This window comes from Palaemon carinicauda, chromosome 22 (genome assembly GCF_036898095.1).
Source record: "Palaemon carinicauda isolate YSFRI2023 chromosome 22, ASM3689809v2, whole genome shotgun sequence".
Lineage (NCBI taxonomy): Eukaryota > Metazoa > Arthropoda > Malacostraca > Decapoda > Palaemonidae > Palaemon > Palaemon carinicauda.
The window spans coordinates 28,438,144-28,452,561 of NC_090746.1; the positions used below are offsets into that span (position 1 = coordinate 28,438,144).

The 14,418-nt window shown below is 42.8% G+C and overlaps 1 protein-coding gene across 2 annotated transcripts in view; it reads left to right on the forward strand.

Annotated features, from left to right (window-relative positions):
• The window catches only part of LOC137616384 (glyoxal reductase-like), a 418,857-nt gene that overhangs the window by 395,571 nt on the left and 8,868 nt on the right, over positions 1 to 14,418 (forward strand). The gene's annotated exons all lie outside the window — the stretch shown is intronic.

Here is a 14,418-nt window from a genome sequence, read left to right on the forward strand (position 1 = left end):
CTTCCAATACAACAGATTCTATAGGAATCTGGACGAGGGGAATCTCGGGTTGAGCCTGGGGAACGATTGCATCCGAAGATGCCCTAGGGAACAGACAGTCCCTCATCCTCTCATTAGGAAGGTATGGGCCAGAGGTGTTCTTCTGAAAACCCCTGTCTCATTTTCGCAGCGTCTCATGCTGCATCCCTTGACTCTGTAGATTTTTGATCATCAAAAGCCTCCTTAACAAGTTTGTCACAAACAGTACATACCTGTGGGTCCCAATATTTAAGAGATCCCTTCGTGACTGCGCAGCAAGCGTGGGCCCTGCACGTGTCATGGCCGCAGCAGTTCCTACTGCGGACCCTGCAGAAGTTATTCCCGCACTCGGGATGCTCCTCCTGTAAAGAAAGAAAAGCATATAAGTATTCGGTGAAATTCTCAGATTTCATCATACATATTTTTTAAAAATATATATAGCTTAGGATAGGGTAAGCTAGAAAAAGGAAAAGACACTTACTTGTGTCTCCTGTCCAGCCCATTGCTATGACCTCCTTCAATATTGAATACTAAATTCTTAATGAATTTTGGGGAAGATAATATCCTTGGATATAAAGTGTCTTCTTAACACTGTCTTCTAGATTCAATATTAGGGGTTTGGTAATGGTTGTTAACCATTAAAAAGGGCAGAGAGAATCGCTCTCTTAAATGTGATGGTCTCACAATAGGCTGCCCATGAGCACCTTGTAGATTGGAAAAAACAGTATGGGCTACAGCACTGACTGAGGGCGGCATGCCGCCAATACTGCCGGGCCTGCCGGCATGTTCTGGGCTATTGAAGGTAAGCACTGCCTTCAGGGTGATGGGCGGCAGGTTGCCGGAAGTTGCTCTGCCGGCGGCATGCCGCCAGTACTGCCGTGTCTGCAGGCATATGCTGGCATGTTCCGGGCTATGGAAGGCAAATACTGCCTTCAGGATGATGGGCTGCAGGTCGCCAGCAGCCAAAGGGTCCCTCTATCAAGTAGGACCCGGCGGCAGCTGGCGGTTAAATGTCTAGACTTTGGGTGGCCAGCCGCCGACAGACAACATAGTTGCCGGCGGCCGGTCAGAGTATGCCTATTGCCGTTGGGCGTTGATCAGCGGCGCTCATGGCAAGTGGCGGCAGAGCTAACTGCCGGCAGGTGTCCAACATGGCTGCCGGCAGTCGGCCCAGGATGAGGAAAGGCAAAGGAAAAGAAGGGATGGAGGAAGGCAAAGGCTCAGCCTTGCCGGCCTACATCCGGAATGAGGGTTCAAATGGAAGGGGGAATTAAATTCGGGCTTCCATCCGACCATATCCCATCCATATTGGTAGCATGGATATGGAAGGCAGTCCAAGGGAGGACTGAAGAACACTCAAAGAAAGATGAGGGCTCCTGCCGGCGGCAGGCAGGAGACCTCAGGCCAATTCTTCAGACTACCAATAGGGTCGAATGTAGAATGACGGCCAGGGTGTGTGATGGCTAGGCCAACACAAAAGGGACAGCAGGGGAGGGGCAAGGGTCCTATAGGGGAGGTAATACCCGAAGGCACTACCGACCTGGGCGATTCTGATCCCATAGTAGATGACCTCATAGTTGGGGAATTCAATTCCCCAGGTTGGGTTAGTCTAAGTGAGAAGGCGGCACCCAGGACGCAATCTCAAAAGGGAACAGAATCTTGTACCAGAGATCTTAGGCAGTGGAAGAATTCAATTCTTCGGCTTAAGATCTACCGGCACAGGACTGTCTGCTAGGCCAAGGGAGGAGGAATTGTCATATAAGACCTCCAGGGTATGGCCTAGGGAGGTCTAGCCTCCTGTAAAGGCAACCTAACCTGACTTGGGAATTCATTTCACCAAGACGTGCGGATGCCAAACACAGACCTACTCTGATGTCCCGTTGTAAGCTCGAAACCAACTCAGTGGTTAAGAGAAAGAAACGGAACACCCCAGTAAAGATTTGCCAGAACTCAGTTCAGGGCAAAGCTAACCGAGGGTAGCCTAGGCTAGTCAGAGGGAAGAGGAATTGCTCTTAAATCTCACCAGGAGATTGGTATTGGCTTGAAAGGTATAGGAGGTGTCAGTCTCCCCTTAAAAGACAATACAAGAGCAATTGGGAACATGTATGAAAGTATACTAAAGCCCCTAGGCTAGTAGCCTAGGTGCAGTGAGAATCGTTCACCGAAACTCTCTTGTATACTATCTTGGAAGAGGAAAATTTTATGCAGTAATATCTTAAATGTATAAAATATTGCCAGAGCTTCAATAAAACTTTACCAGGAAGGTTATATCATGCATGAAGTGTGAAGGTGCCTAGGCTAGGAAGCCTAGCACTCGTGAGGCTCGATATACTTAGCCAAATTCACGACAACAAGGACATAATATAAGAATCCCTAGCTAAATTGCTAAATAGCTTAAGTTAAAAAGCAAGCGATGCCGGGAAAGTCGTTCTGGCTAACTAAATGTACAGAAAGAACGACCACGTCCATGACGCCATCCGGCTGGCAATAGCTCTTGTTACGTTAATTATGATCTCAATCGAAGAGTAAAACTGGCAAGAGCTTACATTTACACAATTCAAAGATATTACTTAACTTTCCAGAAGCAGATGAGGCTGGTGAAGACATCATAGTAATGAAATAAGTCCAAAATAGCGAGAGATAACACAGGATAAACACCGGTCAGCAAAGCTACAAGGGAAAGAATGGCTAGATGGCGCCACGAGGTGGCGGGGGTGGCGCCTATTTACAGTGCAGTAAGAGTGTTGCCTTAATAACGGCTCTTCTATATTCTTACCACTTTCCCCTCGAAGCGAAAACGCTAATAGGGGTGCAGAAAGCTATGCTACGTGTCAAGAATACGTCCTCTGATATTATGCAATATCCCCTTTTAAAAATCTTGAAGGGATATTCGCTCCAGGAGTTAGAATTCTGGATACCTTTGGTAAATTCTCTGGGATATATCACTGTAGTCAAATATAACCTTGGAAGCTACTAACGAAGTAACTTCCATCAGGACGACATGGCCTGAGCCCAAAAAATCCAATAAATCCAATCATAACGAGATAGCAACAGGGAAAATCACCGTGCGAGACTGCTAAAACTAAAGGAATAGCGCGTGGGGTTGACTACAGCGCCATCTAGATACCCTTCAGTAGTACGAGAGGAAAGGGTACCTTGATAACGGCTCCCCTTCTAAATTTGCCACTTTCCCCCTCGAAGCGAAAACGCTATTCGAGGTGAAGATCGCTATGTGTCATATCAAGCATACGTCCCCTGATTATGCGATATCCTTGAAAGAAATTTTAAGGATATTAGCGCCAGGAGTTAGAATTCTGGAGACCTAATGGTTAATTCTCTGGGAATATCACTGTAGCCAAATATCCCTTAGAAAGCTACCTTAAAGGAACCTTCCATCAGGACGACATGGCTTGAGTCCTAAAAAATTATTACAGCTAGTCAACGATCAAAAATTCCTTGGGCATTAATGTCTGGTCTTCTTGAAGCAAACCCCCAAATACAAGCCTTCACCCTTTTTCAGGAGACTCGTTCCTGAGAAGTTTTACAGAACTTCAACGGGTGTTGTTAAAACTTCATAAAGGCCGTAAGCCTTCCCAAATCATACGCTCTTTTCAAGACAAAACCGCGAGTTTATTGTCATAGACTCGGGTTCTACCATTTGATTGAGTCAGCCGCTCCCGTCATTGTACCTCGGGTACAACGACTTACTGTTTTACACGATAGACTTTTGAGTCTTTCTATTCTACCCTTACAGGGTTATTGTCTCAAACAATTAGTCCCGAAGGAGCAGTGTTAGCTTACGTTTTAGAACGAGAGCAACATCGTGAGCAGCTTTTCATTACGTTTACGACGTTTCAAACCCTATCCACGGTGGGGAACCAGACATCCTTGTCTGTGCATGAACGCTGGCTAGCTCCTCCCATAAAGAGGAGGGGAAAACCAAAGGAGAAATGATCGCTTTTATAACTGTATATTTTGTTTGAGAACATGTGCGCTCTCATTCAAAAAACTATTACAGCTAGTCAACGATCAAAAATTTCTTGGGCAATAATGTTGATATTCGTCGCACATATATTATTCCCAAAAACGGATTCCTTGCAATCGTTTCCTGAAGGCAGAGATTACGCATCCGCTGGCGCCGACTGGAAGTACATATGCGTGCAAGCGATCTTTCTACCAATAAGGGCTATATACATCTTATAATTAGAACTCCGTTCTATTAAGTTGTTTAGTTATATCCCTTACTGAAACCAGGTTATTCAGTACATTACTTGGGTACTTTCCGGTAACCAGACATACGGCATTTACGTTCTGCCTTCTTATAGGCATTTTTTTTTCCTTTCTCTCGATCAGAAGTCTTGGTCTCCTACAGTGGCTTTGACTGGAAACTTCTCATAAGCATATGTGTTCCCTAGTAGGGAACATTCAATATAAATGCTAGTTTACCGATCGGAGACGGAGAAGTACGAACGTTTTCGTCCTAAGAAGGAGAAACCTCCGTTACGAACATTTTCAACGTTCTCCAACTGAGTTCTGGACACGACTTTAAGTCGAGCTATGCATGTATACTTGTCATGCTCACAGTTCGGTGTTACTACTCCATAGTAGACTTATGCTTATTACCCATCCAACAATAGATTGAAGATACTGTACTCTCTTTAATGCGTCAAAAGATGGGGGGACATATGCCGCACCATTCCATCCTCGTCCGTTGGCCCTTTTCAGAAAGGTACCAGCATTTACCTTTCATAGAGAACCATCTAGCAGTACGAAGCCTCAGATGGACAGAGGACAACTAGTTGCCCCCCTCTTCTCGCGTCATTCCTGGTACTGGAATGTGCTTGCAGATAATCTAAACAGGTCCACTCGGAGAATGGGCTCCTATACTCAATTTTTTTTTTAATGAGGCGCATTTGCACTGACTCGCAGCGGTGCCCTTTTAGCTCGGAACAGTTTCCTGCTATCTAATTGGTTAGAATTATCTCGTCCAACCAATCAGCGATCAGGAAACTTTTCCGAGCTAAAAGGGAACCCCTGCGAGTCGGTGTAAATCTGCCTCGCTAAAAAGAATTGACTATAGTGTCTTTGAATCATCTTGTATCCAACAAAGTCTTAATTTTGTGAGGTCCCTGACTGTGGTTATGCTCGCAACGGCCCTGAACCTCAGGCTCCCTCTCGACCGTTCCCCAGTCCCGGAATACCAGGCCCTCGAACAAGATGTACTCCAAGATCGGTGGGGCGGCCTAGAAGTGTGCTTTTTTTCCCCCATTCGGTCTGGTGAGTAAGTCCTCAACCAAGTCAGGATAAGCAAGATCTTATCAATGACTCCAATAGCTTCGCTATGGCATCCCGCAGAATGGTTCCCGGAACTTCTGCAGCTCCTGACGGAGTTCCGAGGGATCTTCCTCCACAACACGATCTTCCAAGCAGCCACATGCTAACACTTTCCTAAGCCGTCGCTTTGCTTCGACTTCACGCCTGGGATGGTCCTACACCACCTCTCTCAGAGAAGCCTATTGCAACGAGTTGCAGAAAAGATGTCTAGGCACCTCAGACACTTTTCAGCGTCGGTCTTCCAGGCGAAGTGTTCGGTCCTTTGTGACTGATGTCGTGGAAGCGGATTCTCTCCCATCGATGCCTTTACTGATACAAGTTTGAGATAACTTGTCCCCCGTCGGAACTCAACCTCCTCCTGGGAACGCGGTTCGGGTCCTTCAGTCCCTGAAGGTCCCTCTCTACGAACCTTTATGCCAGGCAGCAGATCGCTTCCTTACATGGAAGTCGGCCCTTTCTACTCACTTGGGCTTTGACAAAGAGAGTTAGTGTGTTGTATGATCCATCTTCTGATGTCTCCTACTCTAGGAGACGGGGAGAAGTAATCCTCAGCGGCGTCCCTGAGTTGATTGCCAAGACTCAAAATGTGAGTGTGCTGTACCCTAGGTGCAGCCCATTTCAGATAAAGAGTCTTCGTTCAGTAACTGAAGACCCATCAACTGGGGTTTTTTTACCTAGTGAGAAATCTGTGGTGTTACCTGAAAAGAACGACATCAGCTGACCCCCGTGTGTCGGCACTGTTGACCAGCACGGGGAAGGTCAAGAGGAAGATCACAAGGATTTCCTTCCCCTCTGGGATCGGAAGGCTATTGAGGTTGCGCTCAATCTAGATCCTCCTCCACCCTAAGACCCAGAGCTCGTAACGTCAGTGGCCTCCCTCCGTCCCTGGCGTTCAAGAAACTACTCTGTGGTGCAGATACTGTTAGTGGGCATGTGGAAGCGTCAATTGACCTTCACGGCCCACTACCTGCAAAGACGTAACCCACAGGAACATGGAGACCTTTTCCATTGGTCCTGTGGTGGTCACACAACAAATGGTCTAAACACCCCAGACTCCTGGATGGACAAGTAGCAGAAGTTGAGGGCTGAAGTTACCCAGATTAATCTTGGGTGAATGAGTAAGAATGACTGGCTCCTTTCTTCCTTTTACCTTCTCCCCTCTGGGGAAAACAGCTCTGCAAGCCTCAGCATAGCTGACCTCATCTCGCTGCAGGTAAGACTCATTTCCCTTGTGCCTCCTAAGTATAGAATAATACTTTGTTACGTCCCCAATACCTTTTTGAGGGAGGGTATTGGGTAAGTCATAATAACAATAGGTTCTGTACTCGAGTTCCTATGTTAAAGACAAGCCACACTGTTAGTTCCACTCAAACACAAGCTTCTACAGGCCGCTATCAGTGCATTACCTCATATCGGCACTTGATTTTAGCGAGGGTAGGGTCCCGTCTACTATTGATCACAGATCAAAATAGAGAGGACCCCGGGTCATGACCAAGGCCAATAGATGACAACTTCCTCCCTCCTAAGAGTAAGTCACCCATATAAAAAGCGGAGGGTTTGTATTTACGCCGGAACAAATAACAAATTTGTTAGTAATTTGTATTTTTCCTAGTATGCAAACCTGGAGCTATTTATACAAATTGGCCCGCCACCCTGTCCCCCGAGAAGTCCTGCCCTAAAGCAAAGTAGTTACTCAGCTGATAGGTGTGAGTGAACGGGTTAACCAGTCTACCCCACCCCCCACCCGCTAACTAGCGGATGGGTAGTTATCCATCTCTAAAATCATCATGGCTCGTTTTTCAGCTACGCCGAAAGTATAACCCCTATAAATAGCTCCAGGTTTGTATACTGTACTAGGAAAAATACAAATTACTTACAAATTTGTTATATTTATGTGTAAGCATCCTCCCTCCCTTCGCCAGACTTTTATGAGTTTCCCTTTATTGGTTGATTGATAGATTTGAGGTTTTCTGGTATCTTGGAATCACACCTAAATTGGTTTAGTAATGTGCATCTTTTTTTTTTTCATCCGCTTTAATGAAAGCACCAAATTTCCCTATCTCTGTAGTACTGGCTTTCAATTTTATTAGCCAATTAACTGTTCTTGTACATTCCACAAACATGAATTTTGATGATAAAGTTGAATCATTTTGCATGTTAGTGGTTTTGTCCATTAAATAGGGGTAGCCATTGCAAGTCTGAACAATGTTATGACTTACCGGTAGGTAGCTGGAAACCATTATGGGTAAACTAGGCTAACTTGCATCTGGCAGGGTCAGGGCTTGAACCATCAGGCATTCGGGCAATTTGACTGTTTACCCGTCAAATGTGCCAGCTCGTTTGGACAGGCCTTTAGACCCTCTATGGCCTGAAAGTTAGATGAGGTGCTTCAGAATAGCATTGCATCTGGATTTCTAAGTTTTTTCCTTTAATATCAATAATTTGGCCCATATCAAAGTTTTGGTAGTCGTAATTTGACAGAGACCCTATTAAATTTCAATACTACCACTTGAGAGTTATTGGGTTCCTTTGACTGACCAGACAATACTGAATAGGATCCCTTTCTCTGGTTACGGCCCATTTTGTCTTTACCTACACATACACCGAATAGTCTGGCCTATGCGTTCTACAGTCTCCTCTGTCCTCATACACCTGACAACACTGATTACCAAACAATTCTTCTTTGCTCAAGGGGTTAACTACTACACTGTAATTGTTCAGTGGCTACTTTCCTACTGGTAAGGGTAGAAAAAAACTCTTTAACTATGGTAATCAGCTCTGCTAAAAGAAGGACACTCCAAAATCAAACCATTGTCCTCTTGTCTGGGTAGTACCATAGCCTCTGTACCATGACGTTCCACTGTCTTGGATTACAGTTCTCTTGCTTGAGGGTACACTGCAACGCTTTGCTATCTTATTTCTTTTCCTCTTGTTTTTTTTTTAAGTTTTGATAGTTTATATATGAAGAATGTAATTTAATGTTGCTACTGTTCTTGAAACATTTCATTTTGATTGCTTAATACTTCCCTTCTAGTTTATTTATCTCCTTTCCACACTGGGCTATTTTCCCCTGTTGGAGCCCTTGAGCTTATAGCATCTTAATTTTCCAACTAGGGTTATAGCTAAGCTTGTAATAACAATGATAATAATCCATCTACAGTGAACCCTCGTTTATCGCGGTAGATAGGTTCCAGACGCGGGCGCGATAGGTGAAAATCCGCGAAGTAGTGACATCATATTTACCTATTTATTTAACATGTATATTCGGACTTTTAAAACCTTCCCTTGTACGTAGTACTGTTAACAAACCACCCTTTAATGTACAGAACACTTAATGCATGTACTACAGCACCCTAAACTAAAACAGGCACAAATATTAAAGGCGATTTTATATCATGCGTTTCCTAAACACCTAAAAAGCACGATAAAAAATGGCAACCAATGTTTTGTTTACGTTCATCTCTGATCATAATGAAGAAACGAACTCATTTAGTGTACACATATATGTATAGGTTAGTTTTTGCATCGATTATATTGATTATACAGTACTGTATGTTGATTTTTTTATTACCAATGTTTTAGTTTACGTATTTTTCTTAGGACTTCCAAATGAAATCTTTTTCTTTATGACGCCGCCTGAAACGACGGCGTGTACGCTCAGTAAACAACCACGCTCAGAACAAACAAGGCATTTAACGCGCATGATGATAGTGATAAATAATGATACAGTACATACAGTATTTACAGTAAAAGCATTTACAAAATATGTTACCTTACAAATATAAATTATACAGTACTTGTACGTAGCAAAGCAGGAAAACAATTTACGAGAGAGAGAGAGAGAGAGAGAGAGAGAGAGAGAGAGAGAGAGAGATAGAGAGAGAGAGAGAGAGAGAGAGATTGTTTTACGTACGTAAATGTAAATTTTAAACAAAAAAAATATGATAGGTTACAACATGTAGACTTTTAAAACCTTCCCTTTAACTTAATACATTACTAAACTATAAAACAGGCAGTAAGAATATTAAAGTAAAAAATAAAGATTGTTACTGTACTCACCACGAAAGAAGTTGAAGAAAAACTTGAATGGTGATGGCGATGAATTTGCTGCACAGTAGAAATGATGATGATGAAGCTGATGATGTGTTCTACTGTGCAGTCAATGATAGTATTTTACGTCTCTTCAGACGGAGGTGTCTTTTCCTGGGACACCTCTTCAACTTCTTCCTGGGAAACTTCTTCAATTTCTTCCGAAGGCGTACTAGCAGGAGGAACTGGCTCTTTTTTGCGAGGCTGGAAGAACATTGTGATCGGAAGTTGTTGCCGCTGCTTCTTTTTTCGATCCAAGAGCATCCTGTAGGGAGTCATGATGTCATCGACCTTGTTGGAGAATTGCATCGAGCGAACCATATCCTCGTCCCACTCTTGTAACATTTCTTTCGCCTCCTTCATATGGTTGCAGAACTTGGCAAGCCGTTCTAATGTTAAGCCCGTTTCTTCGACATTTTCTTGGGTCTCTTCCTGGGTATCACTCTCTTCCTCACTTGACGATTTCGTCAGGTCTTCGAGGTCTGCGTCAGTTAGGGGCTGGGAATGGCAGTCCAACAACTCGTCGACGTCTTCAGTCGTCATGTCGCCAAACCCGTCACCTCCAATTATGGCAGCCAACTGCACAGATTTCCGTATTGCAGAGTGTTGGATTTCCGACGGAGTAAATCCCTTGTCGTCGTAAACAATATCGGGCCACAGCTTCTTCCAGCTCGCATTCACGGTTGCAGGTTTCATCTCTTGAAGTGCCTTCTGAATATTCTGCAGGCACGTGGCTATGGTGTACTGCCGCCAGTACGCCTTCAAGTTGAAGTCTTCATCCTCGTCATCTTGGGCAGCATCCACACACGCAACGAGGTCCGCCAAGGTATTCTTCGTGTAGAGGGCCTTGAACGCCCTGATAACCCCCTGGTCCATCGGTTGAATTAATGACGTGGTGTTGGGTGGCAGGAACTCAACCTGAACGCCCTCACGCGACAGGTCAGTTGCGTGTCCACCAGAGTTATCCATAAGGAGAAGGATCTTGAATGGCAAGCCCTTCTCTAAGAGATATTGACTGACTTGCGGGATGAAACACTGGTGGAACCAGTTGGAGGTCAGCATCTTCGTAATCCATGCTTTTGAATTATGCATCCAGTACACGGGAAGGAGATTCTTATTTTTATTTTTCAAAGCGCGAGGATTTTTCGACTTATAAATAAGCCCCGGCTTTAACAAAAATCCAGCAGCATTGCCACACATCACGAGGGTAACGCGATCCTTGAATGCCTTAAAGCCAGAGGCTTTGGCTTCCTCTTTGAACATGAAAGTTCGCGACGGCATTCTCTTCCAAAACAAGCCAGTCTCATCCATATTAAAGACTTGTTCCGGCTTGTATCCACCTTCGGCGATAATATTCTTGAACGTCTGGTTCACGTAAGTTTCAGCAGCGGCAGTGTCAGCGGAAGCAGACTCCCCATGCAGGGAAACGCTTTTCAGGGCGAAGCGTTTCTGAAACTTCGCGAACCATCCTTTGCTTGCGGAAAAACGTTTCTGAGGCTGGGAATCAGTGGATGTCCCTGGTTGAGGATCATCTGCATCATCATCATCTTCAGCATGGTTGCCGTCGTCGTCTTTAGGTTCCTTTGCAGCAAAATTCTCATATAAACTCAAAGCCTTTGTTTGGATGGTGTTCGTATCCAAGGCTATGTTCTTCTTCCGGCAGTCGGCAATCCACACAGCTAAAGCACCTTCCATGCGTACGATCGTTTTATTACGCGTTGTAACGACTCGCTTCGCTGATCTGCTAAAGGTGATTGCAGCCGTCTTTCTAATGTTCGCCTCGTCCTTTTTGATATAGCGAACGGTGGATTCGTTGATGCCAAAATGGCGGCCGGCGGCCGCGTAACTTCTACCATCTTTTAACATGTCGAGAAGCATAACCTTCTCAGCTATCGTCATCATCCTTCGGTGGCGTTTAGGCTCACTACCAGCCTTACTAGAAGCAGAACGCTTGGGAGGCATTGTACAGTAGGATTTAACAGAAAGTTCAACAAAAAGTTCAACTTAAAACAGTCGCACACAGCATAGATTAAACTTCACAAACTTAAGAACGTCTACTCAGCGATACGCGGAAAGAGAAAGTGAACGATCCAGCCCCGCGAGAACTTTGATGCTGCGGGTAGAAGATGCGGGCAAAACACCAATCACAGGCTAGATAACAAAACTTGAGTTCTGATTCGTCATCTATCAGCGCTTGAACCAATCACAACCCGTCTTACAGTACTATGATGCGTTGGTTACTCATAGAAGATGCCCCGCGCATACTGAACGTACGTAGATTAAGTACAATACCGTAATAATAATAAATAATGATAATAATACTGTACAGTAATAATAATAATAATAATGATAAAAATAATAACAATAATAATTTTATTAACAACAACAACAATAATAATAATAATAACAATAATAATAAAAATTTACGTACGCTATTTTACGCCTCTCTCTCTCTCTCTCTCTCTCTCTCTCGTACGCTTATTCGAAATGTGATTTTTGCAACAAAGAATATTATTGGATGCAGTACTGTACTACGTACGTATACATACAAAAGATTCATGGAAAAGAAGCACATCCATTACAGTACACACCATTCTAATATGGTATGACTGCATCTGATTTGCGTTTCATGTTCGATTTAATTTTACTACGTACTGAATTATCGTATGATCACATTCTCTTTTCGTGTTTTATTTCTTTCTGTGCTGAATTATATATCATATGTAATGCAATGAACAATCAGTAAGAGCAGATATTACTAATTACAGTATTAATGGAATTACAGGTAACAAAATATCGTATTTGGGGGTCTTCAGATTTCGCGGTATTTTCGAATTTTCCGGAAAATCCGCGATATGTATATATATATATGGGTTATGGAAAAACCCCGCGAAGTGGTGAATCCGCGATTGTCGAACCGCGAAGTAGCGAGGGTTCACTGTATTTACCAAGGCACTTCCCCCCAATTTTTTTTGGGGGGGGGGGTAGCCGACATAGAAATAAGAACAAAAGGGGACTTTTCTTATCTTACCTCCTCCTAGCCTGACGAGGGATTCAGTCGAGATTGGTTGGTACTCCTAGGGTGTGACAGCCCACCCTTCCCAATTATCCACTTCAAATGAAGCTTTACATACCGAATCCCCTACTGCTGCTACTTCCACGGTCACCAAGGCGACCGGAGGAAGTAGCAATACCTGTCGGAACTGCGTCACAATCGCTCTCCATTCATTCCTATTTCTTACGTGCTCTTTAGCCTCTTTTAGATCTCTCCTCTTATCACCTGTTAGGGTTTCTCAAACTTTTTCAGGCTCATAATGCCCCCTTGGCTTCCAGACAGATTCTTAGCGCCCCTTCCACCACATAAACAATTGCGAGCTATTTTTTCAAAGTGAAAATAATATTAAACACAAAATATGTAGTGTATTTTAAATGTGAAATTTTTTAAAGATTTTATGTTATTTGGGCTTCACAATTACCTCTAATCCACACATGCAAGCATGTTTTGTTTGTTTCAAATTAAAAAGAATATTAAACAAAACTATTTAAAAATATTTATTTAATAAACAATTATATTTAGTTTTCACAATCACTGCCAATGGGATGGGTGAGCTTGGTGCAGGGTTATTAATTTCTCCACATCAGACTGGAACTCGCTAAGGAGAAATTGCATATCCCCAGCTTCGGTAATTTTAAGTCTATTCCTTTGCTTCAAAAGAAGCAAGGCAACTGCACTGAAGCCCCATTCTACTAAATATGATGTTGGAAAGGCAATAAAACATATCTTAACCTTTTTCCGTAACACTGGATATAAATCAGAGATTTTTTTTTGTAACCAAAATCTTTATATGATTTCTTGAATGTTGGCCTTACCTCAAAGTTGTTTTGGAGTGAAATTAATTTTTACTCTGCCACTCCTGTTTCCTCACTGCCTACAAATTAATTGATAACCCAGTCTGGTATTGTAAGCAATATCTAGAAATTGTTGAGACATGTCTCTTTCCAACATATCTAGGCGAGCACAATACACTTTAAGGTCATCATCTTGCTTGAGGGCACACTATTCTATCTTATTTCTCTTCCTCCTGTTTTTTTAAAGTTTTCATAGTTTATATATGAAATATTTATTTTAATGTTACAGTTCTTAAAATATTTTATTTTAATTGTTAATTACTTCTCTTGTAGTTTATTTATTTCCTTGTTTCCTTTCCTCACTGGGCTATTTTCCCTGTTAGAGCCCCTGGACTTATAGCATCTTGCTTTCCCAACTAGGGTTGTAGCTTGGCAAGTAGTAATAATCATCTGATATGCTCTTCATCTAATTCCAAGAGGCTTGGAAACTAGTAGAATTCATGACAGGCTAAGTTTCGTTTAAATAACTTACATTTAGACAGGAAGGTGTAGATAGCAGATTTGAACTTGTTATGGTTGACATCATTTCCTTGCAATTGTAAATTAATTTCATTGAACTTTGTGAATATAACTGCCAAATAAGTAATTTCATTCTTGATATTTTTTTATATCATCACAGAGACCAGAGTTAGAGTCTTAGAAAAATTCTACAACTGTATCAAATTGTGAATAGAAATATTTCAGACAGTTTCTCTTTGACGGCCATCTAATTTGTGTGTGTGTAGCAATAAACGTTCAAACTCTTCATCATTAGCAATGTAAAGCTATCGAAACAGTCAGAAATGAGAGATCATGCATTAATCCTATTTACAGCTACAATAACAGTATTCATTGATTTGTGAAGTCAACCATTTAAGTTTTTTCTTACCAGAACGATTACGGGGTGCACTGTAAGCACACCGGATAGGTTTTTTTCAAGAAACTGATGAAGCCATGATGACAACTTATCATTGATGGTGCTCCATCTGTTGCACAAGTAAGAATGTTAGAAGGTGGGATATTTTTCTCTTTGAAAAAACTCAACATTAAATACTGATTATCCTTTAGTGTCTGTTTTAAGTTGTCTTG